General features: G+C 45.1%; 1 protein-coding gene across 4 annotated transcripts in view; it reads left to right on the forward strand.

Annotated features, from left to right (window-relative positions):
* LOC147883956 (flowering locus K homology domain-like) overlaps positions 1-22,065 on the forward strand; it is a 67,535-nt gene that overhangs the window by 34,289 nt on the left and 11,181 nt on the right. The gene's annotated exons all lie outside the window — the stretch shown is intronic.

Consider the following 22,065-nt stretch of genomic DNA (forward strand, 5'->3'; position numbering starts at 1 on the left):
CTTTCACACTGGCATGACTTGTCATACAAACTTTGCAAGAATCTTGATGATTACACCCAGAGGTTTTGGGATGTTTTGCTGCCATTGAGCTCTTACAGGCATGTTTCTTTGAAAGAGCAAATAGAGAGGTACTGTTGTGGATTGCCTAGTGAGCTACGTGATTATTGCATCAAAACCAAGGTGGGTTCTATGACTCAATTAATTGAGAATGCAAGGACAGCATATGCATGGATGCAGGAGAAGAATTTGGGCTTTATGGACAGCAAGAAAGAGGACAACAAACGGGCTGCCAAACACCAGGATAAGGACATCAAATCTGAAAATAAAAATTATGGCAAACGACCGTTTCAAAAGGGAGGAAAAGCCCAATTCAAAGCTGGTCAAAGGTGTGGACAGCCTAATAAACAGCCCCGTACCAAGTTATCTGATGAAGAGAAAAAGTCACTCATGGAGCAAAACAAATGTTTTATATGCAAAGGAGAGGGACACCACTCTTATGATTGCCCATTCAAGAAAAGAGACAGGTCAGATGATGATAAGAATGGTGATAAACAGGCTGATCGGAAGGGCAAAAAGCCTAAACCTTCTGCAGGACTTCTTCCAGATGTGATTGGGAGTTTGCCACATGCACATGATGAAGAGGAAATGAAAAAGACTGAGATGTGCAGAGCATGGGGAAAAATCAGAAATCAGAATTGTTTGTTTTTCTTCGATTCTGGGGCAAAGGCAAATTTCATAACTCTTGATATGGGAGGAAGGCTTGGCATCGAGCCTGGGGAAATGGGGCCATCCGGCATGTGTGATATGGCCAACCCTGAACTCAACACACCTGTCACTCCTATCATTGGCAAGTTGAGGATGCATATCCAGGGATATTAGGATGCAGAGGACTTCTACATTATGCCTTTGCCAGAGTGTGATGCTTTGCTTGGGATGCCTTGGATGTACAGGGTGGGGGCTGATGTGCAGATGAGAAACAAGAAGATTTCTTTAACTCATAGAGGCAAAAATCATGTACTTGATGTAAAGTTGAAAGGGGAGTCCATCCCTGTAGTTTCAGCTTCTTGTATTTCCAATGTAATAAAGCGTCATATTTCAGCGTACTTGATTTTTGTCAAAGAGGACAGCCAACCAGTTCAGGAAGGCTCTACTCTTTCTGCTTTAGATAGAGAAAGGGCTGCTTTTATTTCAGATTTTCAGGATTGTTTCTCAGATGCACTTCCTCAAGAATTACCTCCCAAGAGGCCCGAGGATCATCAAATTGATATAATTCCAGGAAGCTCACCACCTAATATACCTCCCTATCGTGTCAGTAAGGCACAATAGGAAGAGATAATGTCACAAGTGAAGGAACTCTTGGAAAAGGAATTAATACAGCCAAGTAATTCTCCTTACTGTTCCCCTGTGTTGCTTGTGCAAAAGAAGGATGGCAGTTGGAGAATGTGTATTGATTATAGGGCTTTGAATAAAGTCACAATTAAGAACCGTTTTCCAATTCCACGCATTGATGATATATTGGATCGGTTGGAAGGTTCCTCAATGTTCAGTCGTATTGACCTTAAAAGTGGATACCATCAGATAAGGATACGGCCTGAAGATGTCTACAAGACTGCCTTCCGCACTTCATTTGGCTTATATGAGTTCCTTGTGATGCCTTTTGGTTTGACTAATGCACCTGCCACTTTCAATAGAATGATGGACAGAATTTTTAGAGCACACAGAAAGTTTGTGGGCACTTTCTTCGATGACATCATTGTGTTCTCTAAAAATGAGCAGGAGCACAGGAAACACCTCACTATTGTGTTTCAAGAGTTGAAAAGACACAAGCTATTAATAAACACCAAGAAAAGTGAGTTCTTTATGCATGAGATTCATTTTCTCGGTCATATAGTGTCAAAGGATGGAGTCAAGATGGATCCTGCAAAAGTTGAGGCCATAAGGAGTTGGCCAATTTTGAAAAATCTGCATGAAGTCAGAAGCTTTCTTGGGTTGTGTTCATACTATCGGAGGTTTATAAAGTACTTTGCAGAAATTGCTTCTCCCTTGCATGCTTTACAAAAGAAAGCTGTACCGTTTCGGTGGGGACCAAAGGAAAATGCAGCTTTTGAAGAGCTGAAGCAAAAATTGTGTTCTGAACCTGTTATTATCTTGCCAGATCTTGCAAAACCCTTTGCTGTAACTTGTGATGCATGTGGGAACAGCATAGGAGGCACTTTGATGCAGGATGGCAGAGTGGTTGCATATGAGAGTAGAGTTCTCAAAGATGCTGAATTGTACTTGCAGACATACGAGAAGGAAATGTTAGCAGTGATACATGCTTTGACCACATGGAAACATTACCTTCTTGGAGCTGATTTTTATGTGTAGACAGATCATCAGTCACTTAGATATTTTCTCACGCAGAGAAAATTATCTGAAAAGCACATGAGATGGGCTAACTTCCTCTCAATGTTTCATTTTCAAATTGTACATGTGCCGGGTAACAAAAATGTCGTGGCTGATGCACTTTCCAGGAAACCACAGCCTGAAGCAGTCTCCAAGAAACCCAGTGTTTCAGCAGTGAGCATTGCTTATAACAATGTGTTAGATGTGATGAAAGATCAGTATGTTAATGATGCTGATTTTTCAACTATTTATGAACAGCTTTCTGATGGTCAAAGGCATGATCACTATATGTTGAAAGAGGGTTTCATTTTGATGCATGGACGACTCTGTGTCACTGATCAAATGCGACAGAAAGTCATAATGGAAAGTCATGCTCTTCCATATGCAGGACATAGGGGAATTACAGCAACAATTACAGCAGTGGAGCAATACTTTTATTGGCCATCTTTGAGGAAAGATGTGGAAGAATATGTGAGAACATGCATGGTTTGTCAGAAAGTAAAGTCTGACAGGCAGAGGGCACCTGGGTTGTTACACCCTTTGCCAATTCCGGATAGACCATGGCAAAGCATAGCTATGGATTTTGTGTTTGATCTTCCACGTACTCCTACTGGACATGATGGATTGTGGACAATAATTTGCAGGTTTAGCAAACAAGCCCACTTTGTGCCAGTAAGAAAGAAAATTACAGCAGATCAAATGGCCAAATTGTTTTTGCAGCATGTCTTCAAGTATCATGGGATGCCTGAATCCATAATCAGTGATAGAGATCCGAGGATGACCAGCCTCTTTTGGAGAGGACTGTTTGAAAATATGGGCACTACGCTGAATTTTTCGTCATCTTTTCACCCTTAGTCTGATGGACAATCGGAGCAGGAAAACTCTACCATCTTGGATATGTTTAAATGCTATGTCTCAGACCACAAAAGCAAATGGGAGCATTATTTGCCTTTGCTGGAATATGCTTATAATAATACAGTGCACACATCCACAGGTAAAGCACCTTTTGAAATAGTGGAAGGTGCCAGGAAGATACCTCCCATTTTGCATACAAAAGAGAAAATCTTCGAAGCTGATCGTTTTGTGGAAAGCCTTGAAGAGGCTTACAAGAAGATCAAATATGCCTTGCAAAGAAGTCAAGACAAGCAGAAAAGAGCAGCAGATAAGCACCGCAGGGAATTGGTATTCACAGAAGGTGATTGGGTTTTGCTGCGTTTTCAAAAGGCAAGGCTGAAAAATAAGAAAGGCAAGGAAAGGTTGTACACAAAGCTGAACATGCGTTACTATGGTCCTTTTCAGGTTTCTAAAAAGATAAAGGAGGTAGCTTACAGGCTGAAGTTGCCTCCGCATTGGAAGATACATAATGCCTTTCATGTGAGCTTATTAAAGCAATATCATGGAGATATTCCCGAGGATGTACCTGATGAGGTGCAGCCTGAAGTGGAAGAACAGGATGAGCTTCTGGTCCCAGAGCAGATTCTGGCACACAGAGATAGAAAGCTCAAGGGTAAAGTTATCCGTCGCTACTTGGTAAAATTTCAAAATTACCCATCACTTGATGCGAAATGGATGGAGGAAGGTGAACTGGCAGATTCACCTGGGATATTGCAGCTTTACCTTGATGCTTTCCAATTAGAGCCGACTGCGGTCCGGGCTCCTACAGGTAGTTCAGCAGAGCAAGCGTCTGGAGCATTACCTGATGTTCGAGAGGGGGGTAGCACCTCTACTCCCTCAGTACAGACGGGCTCACCGTGATTTCATGAGGTCGCTTGATGACACTATATGTTTCATCCGAGATACTGAGCTGACAGTATTTCTGCTGTGAGACTTCATGATATTGATGCATCTTGACTATTGATCGCCGAGGATCACATAGATTTTGAGCAGTATATATGGATGGATGCATGCGTCTCCTAGCCATATTTTTACCATCTCTGTATACTATAGCTGTGGCTTTCTTGTATACTCTTTTATGCTATATTTCATGCTCGCTCCTGTGTTTTGGGGCAGCAAACTGTGGTTTGCTGTTTCAAGAGAGGGGTATGTCACGGGGGCGTGAAATTCTAGGTACTTTAATGTACTACAAGACTGTGACAACTTTGGTTTTAAAAGTCCAAGCGTGGGCTTAATAATGTGTAATTAAACGCGGCATGGTGCCTAGCACATAAGCGTAATTAATCCCTAGGCCCAAAGGCATTCCAAGGAATTAAAAGAGTGGTTGTTGGGAAATGATGACGTGGCATTTTTAATGGGCCCCCTAGAGGGCCATGTACCTTCAGTGGCCCCCCTAGAGTTCCAGGTGGCTCTAGTGCCTTCTACATGCTCCTTTGCCATTCCTGGACCTTCCTGGGCCTTCTAAACTTCACATGTGTGGTTTTCTCTCTCATCTTCTCCCTTTGTTGAGATTTTGGACTGGTTTTTCAGCCTCCTTCAGCTGAATTCCGTTTTTCTTCATAACTCCTCACCCGTTTGGATTCCTCAACTTCCGTTTGGCCCGATGGCTTCCCCTCTGCCTCCCCTTCGTAGTGATATGCTTTTCCCTCCGTGCGTTTGGTAGAACGGGCAGAGCTGAGCACTTCTTTTGCTGGTTGAATTTGCAAAAGTGGCTTTTTCTGGACCTTTTTTCTTCTACCGCCTCCTGGGCCTCTCCTCTTGCAAAGCTACAGCTTTCTGTTGAATTTCGAGTGGTCCGACGCGCTGGTTGACTGGTTTTTCTCAGTTTTGGAGGACTTTCCGGCGATGAAACTTCTCCAAAACCTTCTCAATGCATTCCTCTCTGAAGCACGCTTCTTTTGAGCCCAAGAACTCCCACTTCTTCGCGACAGAAGTGTTTCTTTTCGCATTTTTCAGTGGAATTCTTGCTGGTCGGCTCTTGTAAATGCTCTTTCTTCGTGCCTTTGCACTCCTCTTTGGCTGAGAATGCAATTGGGCATTGGCTACTATGTCCTCTTGGCGATTGAGGACTTGGTTCGAGTCTTCAGGGCTTGGTGAGTTGTGATTTTGCTACTGCAATTTCTTTTTGCCATAAGCTATTGGTTGGCCTCGTGTGCCGCCTCTTTCTTGGCTCACAGGTGCCCAGGCAGTGCTATAGTCATTCTTTGGTTGGGTACTTTGCTGATTTTATTTTGGAGCTTTGAAAAGCTTTGTGAATGCCATCTGGAAACCACTCAAAGAGAGTGCAGCTGGGGTGCAGTGTGATTGCATCTGGACAGCCAATGGAATTGCACTCGGAAAAGAGAATGCCTTTGGGTTGAGCCTACGGGTTAAGTGCACTTATGTGATGGTGTTATATGCTTGAAAGCCTTGCGAAGGCTTAGTGAATTGGGGCTGCGTGCTCGATTGCAGGGAAGGTCTCCCAGATGCAACTTGTAATCATTTCACTGTGAAATATAAAGAAATACCGAAAGGGGCGCCACGGTGTTTGGGGCCAATCGGGTGCACTTGTCTATGTCTGTTGAGCAGGGGCATTCTAGCCTCCATCCCTTTTTCAGTGGTTTTGTTTGTGAACAAATGGGTAAATGCCAAATGGTGATCATGCAATGGTTAATGGTTGTGATATATGCTTTGTGAGCTGTAAATAAGTGCTGAAGTGATTAAAGGTTTAGTTCCACTGCCCTCTGAGTGATTAGAGGCCGGTTTCAAGACCAGCTTTCCTTGGGCCGAAACACTCCTGCTGAGGGCAGGAAACTCAACAGGTGAAAGGATCCCCACACCTGCTGAAAGGGAGGCCCTGTCAGAAGGAATCCCAATGACCGGGACCCCTAAGGTGGAGGGCACAAACTCCTCATCATCCATGAAAGTCGCCGAATCTGCCGGTGCCGAAAAAGAATTCCTGATAAGCAAGTTTGGCCGAGGAGTGCGAAGAAGACCTGCACTCGTGAAAGATGGAGAAGAAGGACCTGCTAGGCCTCTATCAGCAAAACTGCAGCTGGGGGTTGAGGAGGCCTGTGGTTGGGGTTAAGAGGAATCAGGAGCCCTCATCTGCACCTGCACTTTCTCGGTTGTCCTGACTATGGCAGAAACAGTCTGCGAGAAAGAAGTACCTGTAGCCCCCTCATGGTCAAAAACCAAGGGGTCAGAAATTAAAGTGACTAGGGCTGGTGGATCTAAAGGCCCCTCCTGATGTGGAACTGTAGTGTCTGGTGCTGCAGCATCATCCACCTCTGGAGTCTGGAAGGCGTCTGTCTGAACATGATCAAAAGTCTCCCCCTGAGGTAAGGGAGCCACTCTGATAGCTCTCCATCGTGGTACTGGGTGTGATGCGGGTATTGGGCACCCTGCTGCCCCTGGTGGTCCTGGGGTGCGCGAAGCAGTGCGCCCTGTTACTCTTGGTGGTCCTGGAGTGCGTGGTACAGGGTGCTGGGGAGGTGCAGTCGTAGTAGTACGTGAAGGAGCCGCACCAGAGGACCTCTTGGGTCTTTTTCTCTTCCTTGGGAGTCTCTAGCAAAGTGCCTAAGGGTCTTGCAAATCTTGCACTAGTCCTGTCTACTTGAAATCTCGACTCTCTGTCGAAAGAGAGAGCCGTCTGGACGCTGAAGCATAATGTGGTCATCTGAGATGTTAGGGTCAGAGACAATGACCCTAACACGAGACACCCCGTCTGCACTGACTGCCTCTGCTGAGGAAGAAGGCATGCTAGGAAGGGAGGGGATCTCAGTGACCACTCCAAATGTGGCTCCGATAGTGGCAAGCAGTTGATGGTAGACGTGAGGAAGAACAGGAAATCTAATGAACAATGATGTGACCTGCCTGTGCTCCTCGATCGGCTCGAAGCCCAAGGTGTAGGGAAAAAGAAAGATCCTCCTCGAACCCAAAGCCAAGGGATTAGCTTTGAGAACAAGGACTGTGGACTCGTGGGAGTCGAAAACCACTTGGAAGAATCCACGTCCCAAAAGTCGAATATCTCTGAGGTGTGGGGCGATGCCTCTTGGTAACGCCGCTAGCATCCAGTCTCTAGCCTGTGATCTGGAAGGGTGTGACCCAAAGATGCGGGCGAAAAGTGATGTGGAGCCCTCTAATTCCACATCTTTCTTGAGCTGTCGCAACTCGTCTTCTGAAAAATTGACGGTTCTCGTGGCCGGTGGAGATTGGTTGAATGGGGATCCATTCGCCAATCGATGTGAAAGGGCCGATTTCAACACTGAAAAAGCTCCGTCCGTGAAACTACTGCCCAGGACGCCGTGAACGCGGGCGCAAGAAGGAGGAGAAAGAGAGGGTAGGAGAGAGGGGAAGGGAAGGAGAGGATAGACTGAAGGGGGAGACGGAGGTAGGCTGAGGGGGAGGCGTGGGGAGCTAAGTTAGGAAGGAAGCAAGCCGAGAGGGAGAGGGAGGAGGATTTTTTTTTTTTTTTTTTGGGTGTGTTGGGGGGTCTCCTTCGGGGGGGGGGATAGGAGGGAGGGAAAGGAAGGGCGGGGGAGAGGAAGGAGGGGGAGGGGGAGAGGAAAGGAGGGCAGGGTAGGAGGGAGGGAAAGGGAGGGCAGGGGAGAGGAAAGGATGGAGGAGGGGGAGTGAAATCGCTAGCTCTCTCTCGTGGATGTTCACGCTCATAATTATCTGCAGAAAAACTCATAAGAGCTCTCTCTCTCTCTCTCTCTCTCTCTCTCTACACACTGCTAGGGCCCAGAACAACATGTCAGGATGGACCCCCCCGAAGGTATTTTATTTCTTGAAGAGAGAATCTGTTACAAGAGTTCAGCGTAGAGCTGTCTGATACATAAAAATCCAAAACGTGAATGATTCATTACAAGAGCTTCAAGCTCATTTCAAATTGGCAACATGCCACTTGTCTAAAATCTAGATTAAGTCCTATTACATGCCACAATGGGCCACTCTGGAGTCTTCAAAGCACTTGGTCACACGAACCGCCTCCTAGATGCTTGTTAGGCTCCCATAGCGCTTAGGAAAATAACTCTTCCTAGTACTTGCAACAATTAATTAAAGCGTACCACCATGGCACCCATTAATTGTTAGCGCTTTGCATGCAAATAACACACTGTGGACTAATTCTAGTCACGGTGGGCGTCCCCACTGAATACATGTGCACACCTAAACAAATATAAAAAAATATATTTATTCTCTGGTTGACCGGAGTCAACACTCTTGATTATAATTAAGGAGCTTTGACCAAGGGTAGAGGCGCCTTAATTATAGCCAAGTCTCTCCAACCGAAGTTGACACATCTTGGTTAATCGTGGTTAACCCTCTTGGTGCATGCCAAGTGTCGTTGACCGAAGTCAACACTGTCTGACCGTAGTCAGCTCTGTAGTTCTTTGGTTAACTGCAGTTAACCCTCTTGGTAATAAACCAAGTCTCCCCGACCGAAGTTAGGTTTACTTGACTAGAGTCAAGTATCTTTGACCGTAGTCAATCCTTTGACCATTAAAAGAACTCTTTGACCTTAATTAACACATATAAAACTCTTTAATTATGATCAAATAAATGGTCAACTGTACTTTGACTTAGGATATTTACATTGTGGTGACATCCCCTCGGCTTCTATTCAGTTGACCTCAACTGAAAAGCTTCCTTGTAAACAAGTGGCAGATGCCTTGTCTTGAAGACCCCAAGTCAATAATGTGACTATTGCTTATCATCAGGACCTAGAAGGCATGAGACAGCAATATGCTAGTGATGCAGATTTTGGTGAGATTTTACAGCAAATGCAAGAGGGGCAATCCACCAGTCACTATTTCCTGAAAGATGGGTATCTAATGAAAGATGATTGCCTATGCATCACCCAGGAGATGAGGAAAAAGATTTTGGAGGAATGCCATGCACCTCCCTATGTTGGACATAGAGGAATTACAGCAACAACTCTAGCACTAGAGAGGTATTTCTTTTGGCCAGGGATGCGGAAAGATATACATCAGTTTGTTACTGAATGCCTTACGTGTCAGAAAGTGAAGTATGATAGACGGAAGGCACCTAGCCTACTTATGCCTCTTCTCGTGCCCCAGGCACCATGGGAAAGTATTACAATGGACTTTATTTTTGATTTGCCAAGGTCAAAGTCAGGGAATGATGGGATTTGGACTATCATTGATAGATTCAGCAAGCAAGCTCATTTCATTCCGGTTCGCAAAACCATAAAGGCAGATCATATGGCTAAGCTTTTTATGGAACAGATCTTTAAGCATCATGGTATGCCTAAGTCCATTGTTAGTGATCGAGATCCCAGAATGACCAGTCTATTCTGGAGAGCTTTATTTGATAACATGGGGACGAATTTCAATATTTCTTTTTCTTTCCATCCCCAGACAGATGGTCAAAGTGAAATAGCAAATTCTACAGCATTGGATATGCTGAAATGCTACGTGGGTGACCAAGGTTCAGACTGGGAAAAGTACCTACCATTGGTAGAGTTTGCTTATAATAATACAGTACATAGCTCTACAGGGAAAGCCCCTTTTGAGGTCATTTATGGGAAGGTGATTTTGCCACCTATATTGAGGACCAAAGATAAAATATTTGCAGCTGATCAGCAAGATCAAAGTCAGGGAATGATGGGATTTGGACTATCATTGATAGATTCAGCAAGCAAGCTCATTTCATTCCGGTTCGCAAAACCATAAAGGCAGATCATATGGCTAAGCTTTTCATGGCACAGATCTTTAAGCATCATAGTATGCCTAAGTCCATTGTTAGTGATCGAGATCCTAGAATGACCAGTCTATTCTGGAGAGCTTTATTTGATAACATGGGGAGGAATTTCAATATTTCTTTTTCTTTCCATCCCCAGACAGATGGTCAAAGTGAAATAGCAAATTCTAAAGCATTGGATATGCTAAAATGCTACATGGGTGACCAAGGTTCAGACTGGGAAAAGTACCTACCATTGGTAGAGTTTGCTTACAATAATACAGTACATAGCTCTACAGGGAAAGCCCCTTTTGAGGTCATTTATGGGAAGGTGATTTTGCCACCTATATTGAGGACCAAAGATAAAATATTTGCAGCTGATCAGCAAGATTAAAGTCAGGGAATGATGGGATTTGGACTATCATTGATAGATTCAGCAAGCAAGCTCATTTCATTCCGGTTCGCAAAACCATAAAGGCAGATCATATGGCTAAGCTTTTCATGGCACAGGTCTTTAAGCATCATGGTATGCCTAAGTCCATTGTTAGTGATCAAGATCCCAGAATGACCAGTCTATTCTGGAGAGCTTTATTTGATAACATGGGGACGAATTTCAATTTTTCTTTTTCTTTCCATCCCCAGACAGATGGTCAAAGTGAAATAGCAAATTCTACAGCATTGGATATGCTAAAATGCTACGTGGGTGACCAAGGTTCAGACTGGGAAAAGTACCTACCATTGGTAGAGTTTGCTTACAATAATACAGTACATAGCTCTACAGGGAAAGCCCCTTTTGAGGTCATTTATGGGAAGGTGATTTTGCCATCTATATTGAGGACCAAAGATAAAATATTTGCAGCTGATCAGCAAGATCAAAGTCAGGGAATGATGGGATTTGGACTATCATTGATAGATTCAGCAAGCAAGCTCATTTCATTCTGGTTCGCAAAACCATAAAGGTAGATCATATGGCTAAGCTTTTCATGGCACAGATCTTTAAGCATCATGGTATGCCTAAGTCCATTGTTAGTGATCGAGATCCCATAATGACCAGTCTATTCTACCTCCTCCCTGGATTGCCCATCATGCTAATTCTCTATGGCATTTTTTCTTTCCATCCCCAGACAGATGGTCAAAGTGAAATAGCAAATTCTACAGCATTGGATATGCTAAAATGCTACGTGGGTGACCAAGGTTCAGACTGGGAAAAGTACCTACCATTGGTAGAGTTTGCTTACAATAATACAATACATAGCTCTACAGGGAAAGCCCCTTTTGAGGTCATTTATGGGAAGGTGATTTTGCCACCTATATTGAGGACCAAAGATGAAATATTTGCAGCTGATCAGTTTGTGAGAGACCTCCAGACAGCTTACAGCCAAGTCCGGACAGCAATCGAAAGGTCTCAAGAGAAACATAAAAGAGCTGCAGATAAGCTTAGGAGACGGTTAGATCTCAAGGAAGGGGATTGGGTACTTTTTAAGTTTGAAAAAGCTAGGCTCCGCAAGTTTAAAGGCAAACAGAAAGTGTATGCAAAGTTATCTCCCAGATACTATGGCCCTTTCAGGGTTACAGAAAAAATAAATGAGGTTGCATACAGGTTAGCATTGCCAGAGCATTGGAGGATTCACAATGCATTCCATGTGAGTCTTCTAAAGAAATTCCAAGGACCAGAGCCTATAGAACCAGTATCAGAGGATCCACCAGAAGTGGATGAGCTGGAGGAGGTCCTTCAGCCATAGCAAATTGTGTACCATATTGTACGCAAAGGCCCTCAGGGCAAGGAGTTTTACACGTATCTTGTAAAATTCAAGATAAATGATACATTGACAGCATGTTTGCCCATTTCATATGCTTCTCGGAAAGTTTGGTCTGAGTCAAAAAGTATCTTAGACTTTGGTGATCTGTTTTAACAGTAAAATCTGCACCCAAAAGATAGTGCTTTCATGTATGGATGGCATGAATTACAGCCAATAACTCTTTCTCATAGATTCCCAGATATCTTTCGGCATCATGGAATCTTCGGCTCTCGTAGGCTACTACATGTCCATTCTAATGTAATGCAGCCCCAACACACTCTCCACAAGCATCGCAATCAACATCAAAAGGTTGATAAAGATCCGGGACTACAAGAATAGGCTTTGTAGTCAACTTCTCCTTGAGTGTATTGAATGCGTTCTTCTGTGATATTCCCCATGTGAAGGCTGCATTTTTCTTAGTAAGGCCATGTAATGGAGCTGCGATATCAGCAAAATGCTTGATAAACCTTCTGTAGTAAGAACACAGGCCTAGGAAACTTCGAACTTCATGCATAGTTTTCAGCTCTGGCCATTCTTGAATGGCACGGATCTTTGCTGGATCCATCTGTATCCCATTCTTGGATATTATATGCCCCAAATAATGGATTTCTTCCAAGAAGAATTCACTTTTCTTGCTGTTTGCATAGAGCTGATGATTTCTCAGCTCTTGAAACACTATAGCAAGATGTTCCTTGTGCTCTTCTTTTGTCTTTGAAAAGACTAGGATATCATCAAAGAAAGTACCTATGAAATGCTTGTACTTTCGGAAGATGCGATCCATCATTCTATTGAATGTGGCTGGAGCATTTGTCAACCCAAAAGGCATCACTAAGTATTCATACAACCCGAATGTAGTGCGGAACGCTGTCTTGTGCACATCCTGAGGCTTTATCCTCACTTGGTAATAGCCACTCTTTAAGTCTATCCTGCTGAAAACTGAAGCTCCATTTAACTGATCCAGCACATCATCAATGCGCGGAATAGGGAATCTATTCTTGATGGTCATTTTGTTCAGTGCGCGGTAATTGACGCACATACGGAATGAGCCATCTTTCTTCTGTACTAGCAGTACAGGGGAACAAAAAGGAGACGAGCTGGGCTGAATCAACCCTTTGGACAGCAAGTCCTATACCTGAGCCATAATCTCCTCTCTCTGAGTTGCACTAACTCTGTATGGGGGCCTATTGGGTGGCTCGCTACCAGGCATTAACTTTATCTAGTGGTCTTCTAGTCTCTCTGGGGGTAACTCCCCTGGCAAAGCATCGGAAAAGCAATCTTTAAAGTTTACAAGAGACTGAAACTTATCTTTGTCTGCATCATTCATTTCAGCATGCATATCATTCTCTTTTTCTTTTACGAAAACCATGTACGCGGAAATTGCAAACTTTATTGCTTTACCACATGTAACATCAGATACAATGGGGATAGTCTCCCCTTTATTCATGGCAACTAAACGCTGATTTTTTCCCCCTATGCACAAACTCCAGCACTCTTTCAGGAAGAGTCAACTTCACTGCCTTGCGATGAAACCAAGGCATTCCCAAGACTACATCATGATGTTTTAATGGAGAAATGAAGAAGTCTTCCTAATCCACATAACTCTGTACATGAAGACGGAGCTTCCCTATCAAGGGAGTGACTGGCACAGGATTCCCACAGAACATCTGATCGGCATCCAAAGCCCTGCCCAACTCCTCCGTCTTTATTCCCAGCCTCAGGGCTAAGTCCTCTGATATGAAATTATCAGTAGTCCCTAGATCAAATAAAATTAGCACTTGCTGGTCTCTGACTTTGCCCCATGTTAGCAGCAATTCTCGTTCTTCTGGGTTTGAAACATGACCCACTATGTCAGGAATTCCTCCTGCCATTGGCTTTTGCGGTCCTTGTGGCTTCTCTGCCTCTTTTCCCTTCGAAGTTGAAGGCTTTTCTGGGCACTGGGCAGCCACATGCCCCTCTTTGCCGCACTTGAAGCATTTCCCATCTCTACAGAATTCAGCTATCTGTTCAGGGGTGAATGGAGATTTGCCTTTATAAGTCTTTGAAAACTGAGTACCCCTCGGCTTCTGAGGCTGAAACCCTTTCTTTTCAACCTTGGGGTACTCTTTCTTTTCTGATTTTGAAAAATCAGTTTTCTTTCTTTCAGCACGTCCTGCATGCAAGGATAGTACTGTAGATGGATCTTGTAACGGCACAAGACTAGCTACTGAAGCTGAATGCATAAGGTCTTGAATGTTCTTTGCCCCCAAAGCATTTACTACTGCCTGAATTCTTGGACTGAGACCTGCTCTATACTTTCTCATTTGGGTTCCTTTGGAGATCTTTTTGAAAGGTGCAACCTGCAAATAAGCATTCCAAAACTTTTGGTTGTACACATCCACTGTATCTCCTGCATCCATATGCAAACTGTCCCAATCTTGAAGAACATGGTCTCTAAACTGTTTAGGAATAAACTGCTGGTAGAAGGATTTCTTAAAGTCCTTCCACTTCTTTGGGGCTGACCCATCTATGGTCTGTGCACTCCACCATGCACTGGATGTCGCTGTCAAGTGCAAACTGACCATTCTTAACTTGGAGGATTCTGAAAACTTTTCTGTACCGAATGCAGCATCAAACTGCCTGATGAACTGCATTGCTTTGTGTGTATGACCATACTATCCATTGTAGGTCATAAACTTGATAGATTTACCTCCCTCTTTGAATTCCTTGGTCTCTCTGGAAGATTTTCTCTTCCTAGACTTCTTGTGTTTCCTTCTTTTCCTTGATGGTTTATCTGATGAAGAAGAAGATACAGAAGTCGAACTCGAGGTAGACGGTGATGAACTAGGAGATCGGTGATGATGCCTCAATCTCTTCTTGCTATGAGACCGTCCCCTATGAGATCTCTTTTTCTTTGGCTGTAGACGAGAGTGTGCCTCTGGCATTGACACGTCATATACTGCATTAGGCATAGCTTCTGCTTGAAACAAATGCTGAGCCCTTGGATCCTTTCTGAGATTTTCCATCTCTTGTATACGAGTGCGTACCATCTCCTCAAATTCTTGCTGAGTTTGTTGCACACTTCTCTGATTTGGATGCGCATCCCTATCTTGTGAATCCCATTGGATAGGCGATTGAGCCATTTTCTTACAACTCGTCTGAGATCTGCAAATTTCTCACACACACACAGTGTATGGAACTGATGCACACTGCCTTTGCTTTTCAAAGAGAAAATTTACCTCAACAAGAGGTGTCTTGCATTCACAATCTATGCCAATACTGGCTGTCAACTCAAGGCATAAACTTAAAGCTGTGTGCCTCTTTTCTGGCTACTGCAAATGACTTCAAAAAGCATCTGTTTTTCCCTCTTTTCACTGCTCAAAGGCATGCATACTCTTTTTCTGCAAATCTCTGTTTTCTCTGCTTTTCTGCTGCTTTTCTGACAGTAAAAGTCTGACAGGCAGGTGAAATGTGCTAGCAGAAATAGTCTCTGCAACTGTCTCTTTTTTTTTTTTTTGAAACAGTAACCAGATGAAGTAACTGACTGGTTACTCTAACCAGACTGACTGGTTCTGGTCTGGTTAGTCTGCAACTAGACTAACTAGGCTGGTCACAGTCTAGTTACACCAACCAGACTGGTCTGGTTAGGCCAGATTAACTGGACCAATGTTGAACTAACTGGGTACTGGTTCAACTAACCAGAGTTAACTATCTATAGTTAACCACGGTTTCACTAACCACAGGTCAACCATCCAGGATTAACTGTACCAGGGTTAGTCTAACCATTGGTTTACCATCTCAGCAGTCCAGCTGGCTGCCACATCAGCAGCTGCCTATCTGCTACGTGTCAGTGCCACATCAGCTTCCTGTCAGCCCTGCCACATCAGCACCTACCACGTGTCAAGGCCACGTCAGCTGCATGCGCTGCCACGTCAGCTGTCTGTCAGGCCTGCCACATCAGCGCCACGTGTCAGATCCCTCTACCACGTGTCCTGTGCCACGTCAGCCTAAGGTTCCAAACCTTGGCTGACTGATGCGCGTCGCACGTCGCACCGATGCATTAGTCTCTTCTGGCTTCTGCAACATCTAGTGCCCGCTCTCAAAGTCGACGATGGAACTTGGAAATCCCGTCAGAAAATCTCCAAAATCACCTTTCGTAGGTCACGTGAAGCTCACGCCTTCCGGATTAGCATTCGTCGTTTGAGCGCTTCAATTCGTCCGTCGGCGCATGTCTGTATCTCTGTCAAAACACATGGGCCTGCGCCATGTATCCCCGTGAAGGCATCTCTTCGTCAATAAATCCAGAGCTGCCAAATGGAGAATCACCCATAGTACAAACGGAAAAATCCGTGCGTGATCACAAGAACTACCCCCGTTGGCTCTCCGTCTTGCCTTTCTGTTTGCAGATGCTTAAACACCACACTTTGCATTCGCCAACAGGCTATGCGTCGTTGTGGTAATAGGTCTCATCAACTTGGCGACTACTTCCTTTACTCAGGTACACTTGCGCCTGCACGTCACGCTCACCTCAACGCTCTTACGTGGTCACGGTACCTGAAGGCTTACTTTCCGTCAGGCGTTCTATGCCAAAGCCTGCACTCTTCAATCTTGGATCGTCACTTCCTTGGAAGAAAATGAGACCTTAGGCTCTGATACCAATGAAATCGCTAGCTCTCTCTCGTGGATGTTCACGCTCGTAATTATCTGCAGAAAAACTCATAAGAGCTCTCTCTCTCTCTCTCTCTCTCTCTCTCTCTCTCTCCACATTGCTAGGGCCGAGGACAACATGTCGGCCTGGACCCCCCCCGAAGGTATTTTATTTCTTGAAGAGAGAATCTGTTACAAGAGTTCAGCGTCCCAACAAAACATCACACTCAGGTAAAGGCATCACAAAGAAATCCTCATAGTCCACATATCCTTGAATGTGAATCCGTAGCTTCCCTATGATAGGAGTGACAGGGGTACTAAGCTCCGGATTAGCCATGTTGGCCTCACAAAGAGGACCCACAAAGAGGACCAATCTCCTCTGGTCGAAGACCCAACTGAGCTGCAAGTTCAGGAGTGATGAAATTTGCTTTGGCTCCTGAATCAAAGAAGTAGAGACAATGCTGATCCCGTAGCTTGCCTCATGCTCTGCACATCTTTGTCTTCTTCTCATCATGCTCACCCCCAATAATGTTAGGTATATGGCCAGCACTTGGATTGGGCTTCTTGCCTCTGGGGTCCTCTCTATTGCCTTGATTAGTGTCAGCCCGTTGCTGCAGATTCTTTCCTCTTCTTGTTAGGACAATTTGCTGTCCTATGACCCGTCTCTTTGCAGAGAAAACACCTTCCTTCAGTAAACAACTTGTTCCTCTCCTCGGGAGTGAGAGAAGAAGGTTGCTGTTTTCTCCTTTTTCCTACCACAAACTTTGATTTGAGAGGGACTTTTCCAGCTTGCCGTGGTTTCTTTGGCTCCTCCTTGAAGTTGCTCTTGAAACCTGAGACTCTGCTCTGCATGAGTGAGTAAGCTGTGTTGGCATTCTCTGTCAGCTGTGACATGCTGGAAATATGTGTCTGGTGCAATAGTCCCTCAACTCTTTGGGAAGACCACAACAATACTTTTCAGCTTGCTTTGAAATAGGGACTGTTCTGTAAGAGCTCACAGGTAGAAGCGCATCCCAAAACTTCTTGTTGTAATCCTCAAGATTCCTGCATTCCCTAGCGTTCAAGTTATGCCACTGAGTCATGACATCCACTTCAAAAGGGTGAGCCATGCGGTTGAGAATGCATTTTTGAATTCAACCCATGTAGCAGGTGTTTGGCGACCACCATTGCATGGCATTTCCCTTAAGGAATGTGGTTGCCTTCTTGATTTTCGAAGACTCTCTGAAGTACCCTCCAGCAAAAGCCAAATCAAATTGCTGCAAGAAGGAAAGAGCCTTCATTCTATCTGCATGACCATGGAAGGTCTCAAACTTCACTGCTCCCCCCCCCTTCCTTGTAATCCTTCATCTTGAGCCTAGGCTCCAATTGATCATAGCCAGGGGGCTGCAAATAAAGGGGCTGCTGTCCTTGGGGTCCTTCAGGAGCTTGAAGAACACTCCCCACACCTGGGTTTGTAGGCACATGTGGTACTGGCTGAGTGTGTGACATCATAGGGCTGCCTCCTTGCAATCCAGGCTGTATCCCCACATTAGCATACAAAGAATTTGGGGCTGGCTGTGAGGTCATGGCCTGAAAAATGGATCCTCCTCCAAAGTGTGTGGGCTGAACCACATACTGTGGTTGGGCTTGCTGCCCTTGCTGCACATTCTGAGCATTGCTACCATGCTCATTCCCATTTGGTCCCTGCCTCTGTGGCACTGCAAGTGGCTGTACCACTGGTGTAGGTGGCTCTAATAGTGGCTGTATCACTGGTGTCGGTGGCTCTGGTAGTGGCTGTCCCACATGCATCTGTGGACCTTGAATGGGTTGTGCCTCTGCCCTTGGCACAAAACTGGATTATGCACAATCTCAGCAAAGCTCTGAGTGAACTGAGTCAAAACTTGCAACATAGAACTCATCTGTGTTTGCATTACTGCCATAGCATTTGCGTGCACACTTGGGTCAACACCCAATGCAACTGTACCCACATGATTTTGCATTTGTGGAGCTGGCTGCCCCAATGCATCAATTTGAACATTCTGCCCTTCATGGGCTGCATTTTGCACTCTTATTCCGGGGTGTGCTTCCCTTATCTATGGCTCTGGGTCAGACTCTAAGTTTGCATCATAACCAAGCCTGATATTATCCATATCCAAAAGCAATGGATGGCTGTACCAAAATCAGCAAAGGCTTTCTCTATCCAAGCTGCCTAGGGACTCCTCTGGATGATTTGATGAGGATCCCGGCAATGGAACCACTGTAACCGGCCTTAGAACACTAAGGGTAGTGTATCTGTCTCTACTATCTCACAAAGATGAAAATACAGCCAACTGTTCACAAACCAAACTCAAAGCATAGAACTCATTGCATAGCATCATGAAACCATTCAAGACAAGGATGGCTAGAATGCCCCTACTCAGAAACATAGAGAGTGACACCTGTTGGCCCCAACACTTGGCGCCCCTTGCGGTATTTATTTAAACTGGTTAGCTGAAAGATACAAAGGGACTCCCTTTAGCTCACCTGCAGGTGCAACCCAGTACAACGCCAACCCGTGGCTGTGCTAGTGACAAACTCCCAGTGCTATTACCTTGGTTCCTTTCAGCAAACATGCATAATCACAAGTTTACTAGTCGGATAGCATGCCAAGCGATGCATTACCCATTTCCAAACCATTACCGAGCCCAAGGCCAACCACTGCACCCCCAGGAAGAGAGTATCACAACCAGTGCCCCAATCCTCACCGGGCCAACGACAGGGCATTATAACCTAGCACGAACTCAGTAAAGATAGCTGTAGCAAAGAGTAGAAAGGGAAGATGAGAGTTCAACCAACAAAAAGAGCCGAAACAGCTCGAGAAGTAGGATGAGAAGCGAACAGCAAACTCTGGTAGGAGAGAGCTGTCTAGGAGTGTCTTCAAACACCAGAAAAGATCAGAGAAAAGTGCATGCAGCAAGCTGTAGCAGATCAGCCAAGAATTCGTCCACTAGAACAGAGTTTACAGCCCACAAACAGCTCCGTTTTCAGTGCACCTTGCACCAAGGAGGAGCAGAAAGAGAGGCACCCATGAATATGGCTTCAGATGCAAAAAAGGAGAACTTTGTCGTGAAGAAAGTTGAAAACAGCTTCAAAAGTGGCCTAGAATGAAGGCGTCCAAGTCCCGGAAGCATGCCAGCAACAGAGGGCACCAAGGGGAGGAGAACTGTCGCGAAGAAAGCATGAAATTCCAGTTCAGCAAGGAGGGGGAGAGTGCAGAAATCTGCCATGAAGAGAATGAGGCTGCTCTGGCAGGGGTGAAGTCTCAAAACAGGAAGGAGAGCCAAGGAAGGGATCTAGGGGCTTCCTGAGGTGACACAAGGCAAGCAGATAGGCCACCACCAGTAGACACCTAAGCAAAATGAGGCATGGGATTTTTAATGCTCCTAGGGGGTCAAATGGCACACCATGACCCTACTGCAAAGGAACCAATGACCCTATTTTGAAGGATCTCTAGGGGTTCAGTTTTTAAAGGATGACCCCATTGAACCAAACCAATGACCTTAGAAAATGAAACCACTCTAATAGCATTGAGAGTTGCACTTGTTGCACATAAAATCATAGGTACCTTTTGGGCATTAACTAAGGCCCCTAGCCTGGTACCCTAGGCCAAATTCAGTGACAGTTAGTTTAGACACTTCACCATCACCACCACGTCCCCATGACACAGTCACTATCCGTGTAAGCATGCATGGTAAGTGAACCCTGACAAGTTGAGAATTTGGCACCACCTCATCAATATTGGCAAGTTGTTCCATGAGGTCCTTGACCTTTGTCAGGTATGCATCCATAGAGTCACCTTCATTCGTACTGACTTCTTACAATTGCCTTCTTAAATATGCAACACGTGCCTCATTGCAAATCTGATAAAGAGAAGCCAATTTGTCCCAAGCATCCTTTGCTCTCCTGCAAGACCGGATGTGCGGAATAATGATTCTCTTGCATGATAAAGCAATACAGGAATGCGCATTTGCATCTCTTGCATCCCATCTTGTTTGTTCCCGAGTTGGAGGAGCAGCAGCAGGGGTGCTAGAGCATAAAGCATCAGGAGGGGTACCCTTTGTAGAGGGACCAGCAGTAGGGGCAGCCACTGTAGCATTGGTTGGCCTCAGATCAACCCCATAAACAATATTCCAAAAATGCCTTGCAACAAGAATATGTTTCATGAGATAAGACCACATCGGATAGTTGGTGCCATCCAACTTGTCATCTTCATGAAGAATGCCAAATAGATCATGATTGTTACCAGCCATTGTAAATGGGATACCTTGAAAAGAAAAGACCTGAAAACACTGAAGCCTCAAGGCTATCATTGCAAAGAGCTGGCTGTCCAAAAATGACAGCAAATGTCTGCAAGTAAATGTTCTGCAAATTTCCAGCCCAAATCAAAGGGCAAATGCAAATTTGACCCAAATGTGACCTTGTCAGGCAATGACCACTACAAAAATCAGCAAATCTGGCAAAAGCCCCAAATGTAACGAGGGCAAAGAAGCCAAAAAGAGGGCCAATACAGAAAAGCCCCAAATTTTTTTGAGATTGTGCAAATGTGACCCAATGTCTTGCAATCTAACCCAATGTCCTGCAAATGTGACCCAATGTCCTGCAATCTGAACAAGAAATTGCAATCCAAATCCCAAAGCTCCAATGTCTTGCAAGAAATTGCAACCAAAAAAAGGGAAATAACTGAAAATCCCAAATTTGCCAATGTCCTGCAAAAGCCCCAAAACTGCAAATGTTTGTAGATGACTGTAGTGAGACCCAAAATGGGGCATAGCAAGCAAGAACCAAGAACCTGGTTCACAGCCAATGCCAAAACAGGTACGGAACCTGTAGCTCCTCCTGTGGTGCCTTTTGTTAGGCTGAGGTGGGCCGACTTGATAGTCAGGCCTGCTGGTTTGGAGGCGTAGGGCAGGAGGCAGCCCTTATTGGCTGCATGGCAGCCTCTTGTAGGGCTGCAGGCAGTGGCAGCCTGGTTGGGATGGTTGGGCAGGAGTAGAGGTCCCTCTTGGGCTGCCTTTGAGCCCCTTTTGTAGGGCCTGCTGAGCAGGTCGGTCAGGGGAGCCTCTAGTTGGGCCGCCAGGCACCAGGCACAGCAGGGGAGCAGCCCCTTTATATGGCCCTACAGCAGTCCTTGGAGGCGGGTAGGTGTGTCGGCCCACCCTGACTGCTGCTGGTCGGTTATTTAGGGCAGGGGGTGACCTTATATATAGGGGCCCCTCCCTCATTTGTTTCCATCTCATTGTAGAGGCTGTTGAGCAGTTGTGCCCAGCTCTTCAGCAGCCTCTTGTACAGAGGTTTTCCCCCAGGTGTAGAGGGGCTTTTGCCAGAGATCACTTGTCCTGTTTCTTTCTCTCCCTCTCAGTGTGGTGTGTGTGAGGTGTGCTTTCTCTCTCTCCATTTCTTTCATTTTCGCTGCACTTCTCACAGTATCAGTACTAGTTACATTCATCAAATGCTGGCTGCCCCACAGTGCAAAAGGGAGATAACATTTTCTTTTTCTTTGTTAGGTCTGGGTTGCCGTACGGCTCTTGCCTAAGCACATTGATGAGTATTTCTTTTGTGAAACATTACCAAACTCCTGTGGAGGTGTTTTTGGGGCATCTCAAAGTTGATAATTTTCCTCTATAGCATGGTTTTTGTTTGTTTTTTTCAATCACCTTAGGCG

This window comes from Dipteris shenzhenensis, chromosome 27 (genome assembly GCF_047967505.1).
Source record: "Dipteris shenzhenensis isolate YYH24624 ecotype China chromosome 27, Dip_SZ_1.0, whole genome shotgun sequence".
NCBI classification, from domain to species: Eukaryota; Viridiplantae; Streptophyta; class Polypodiopsida; order Gleicheniales; family Dipteridaceae; genus Dipteris; species Dipteris shenzhenensis.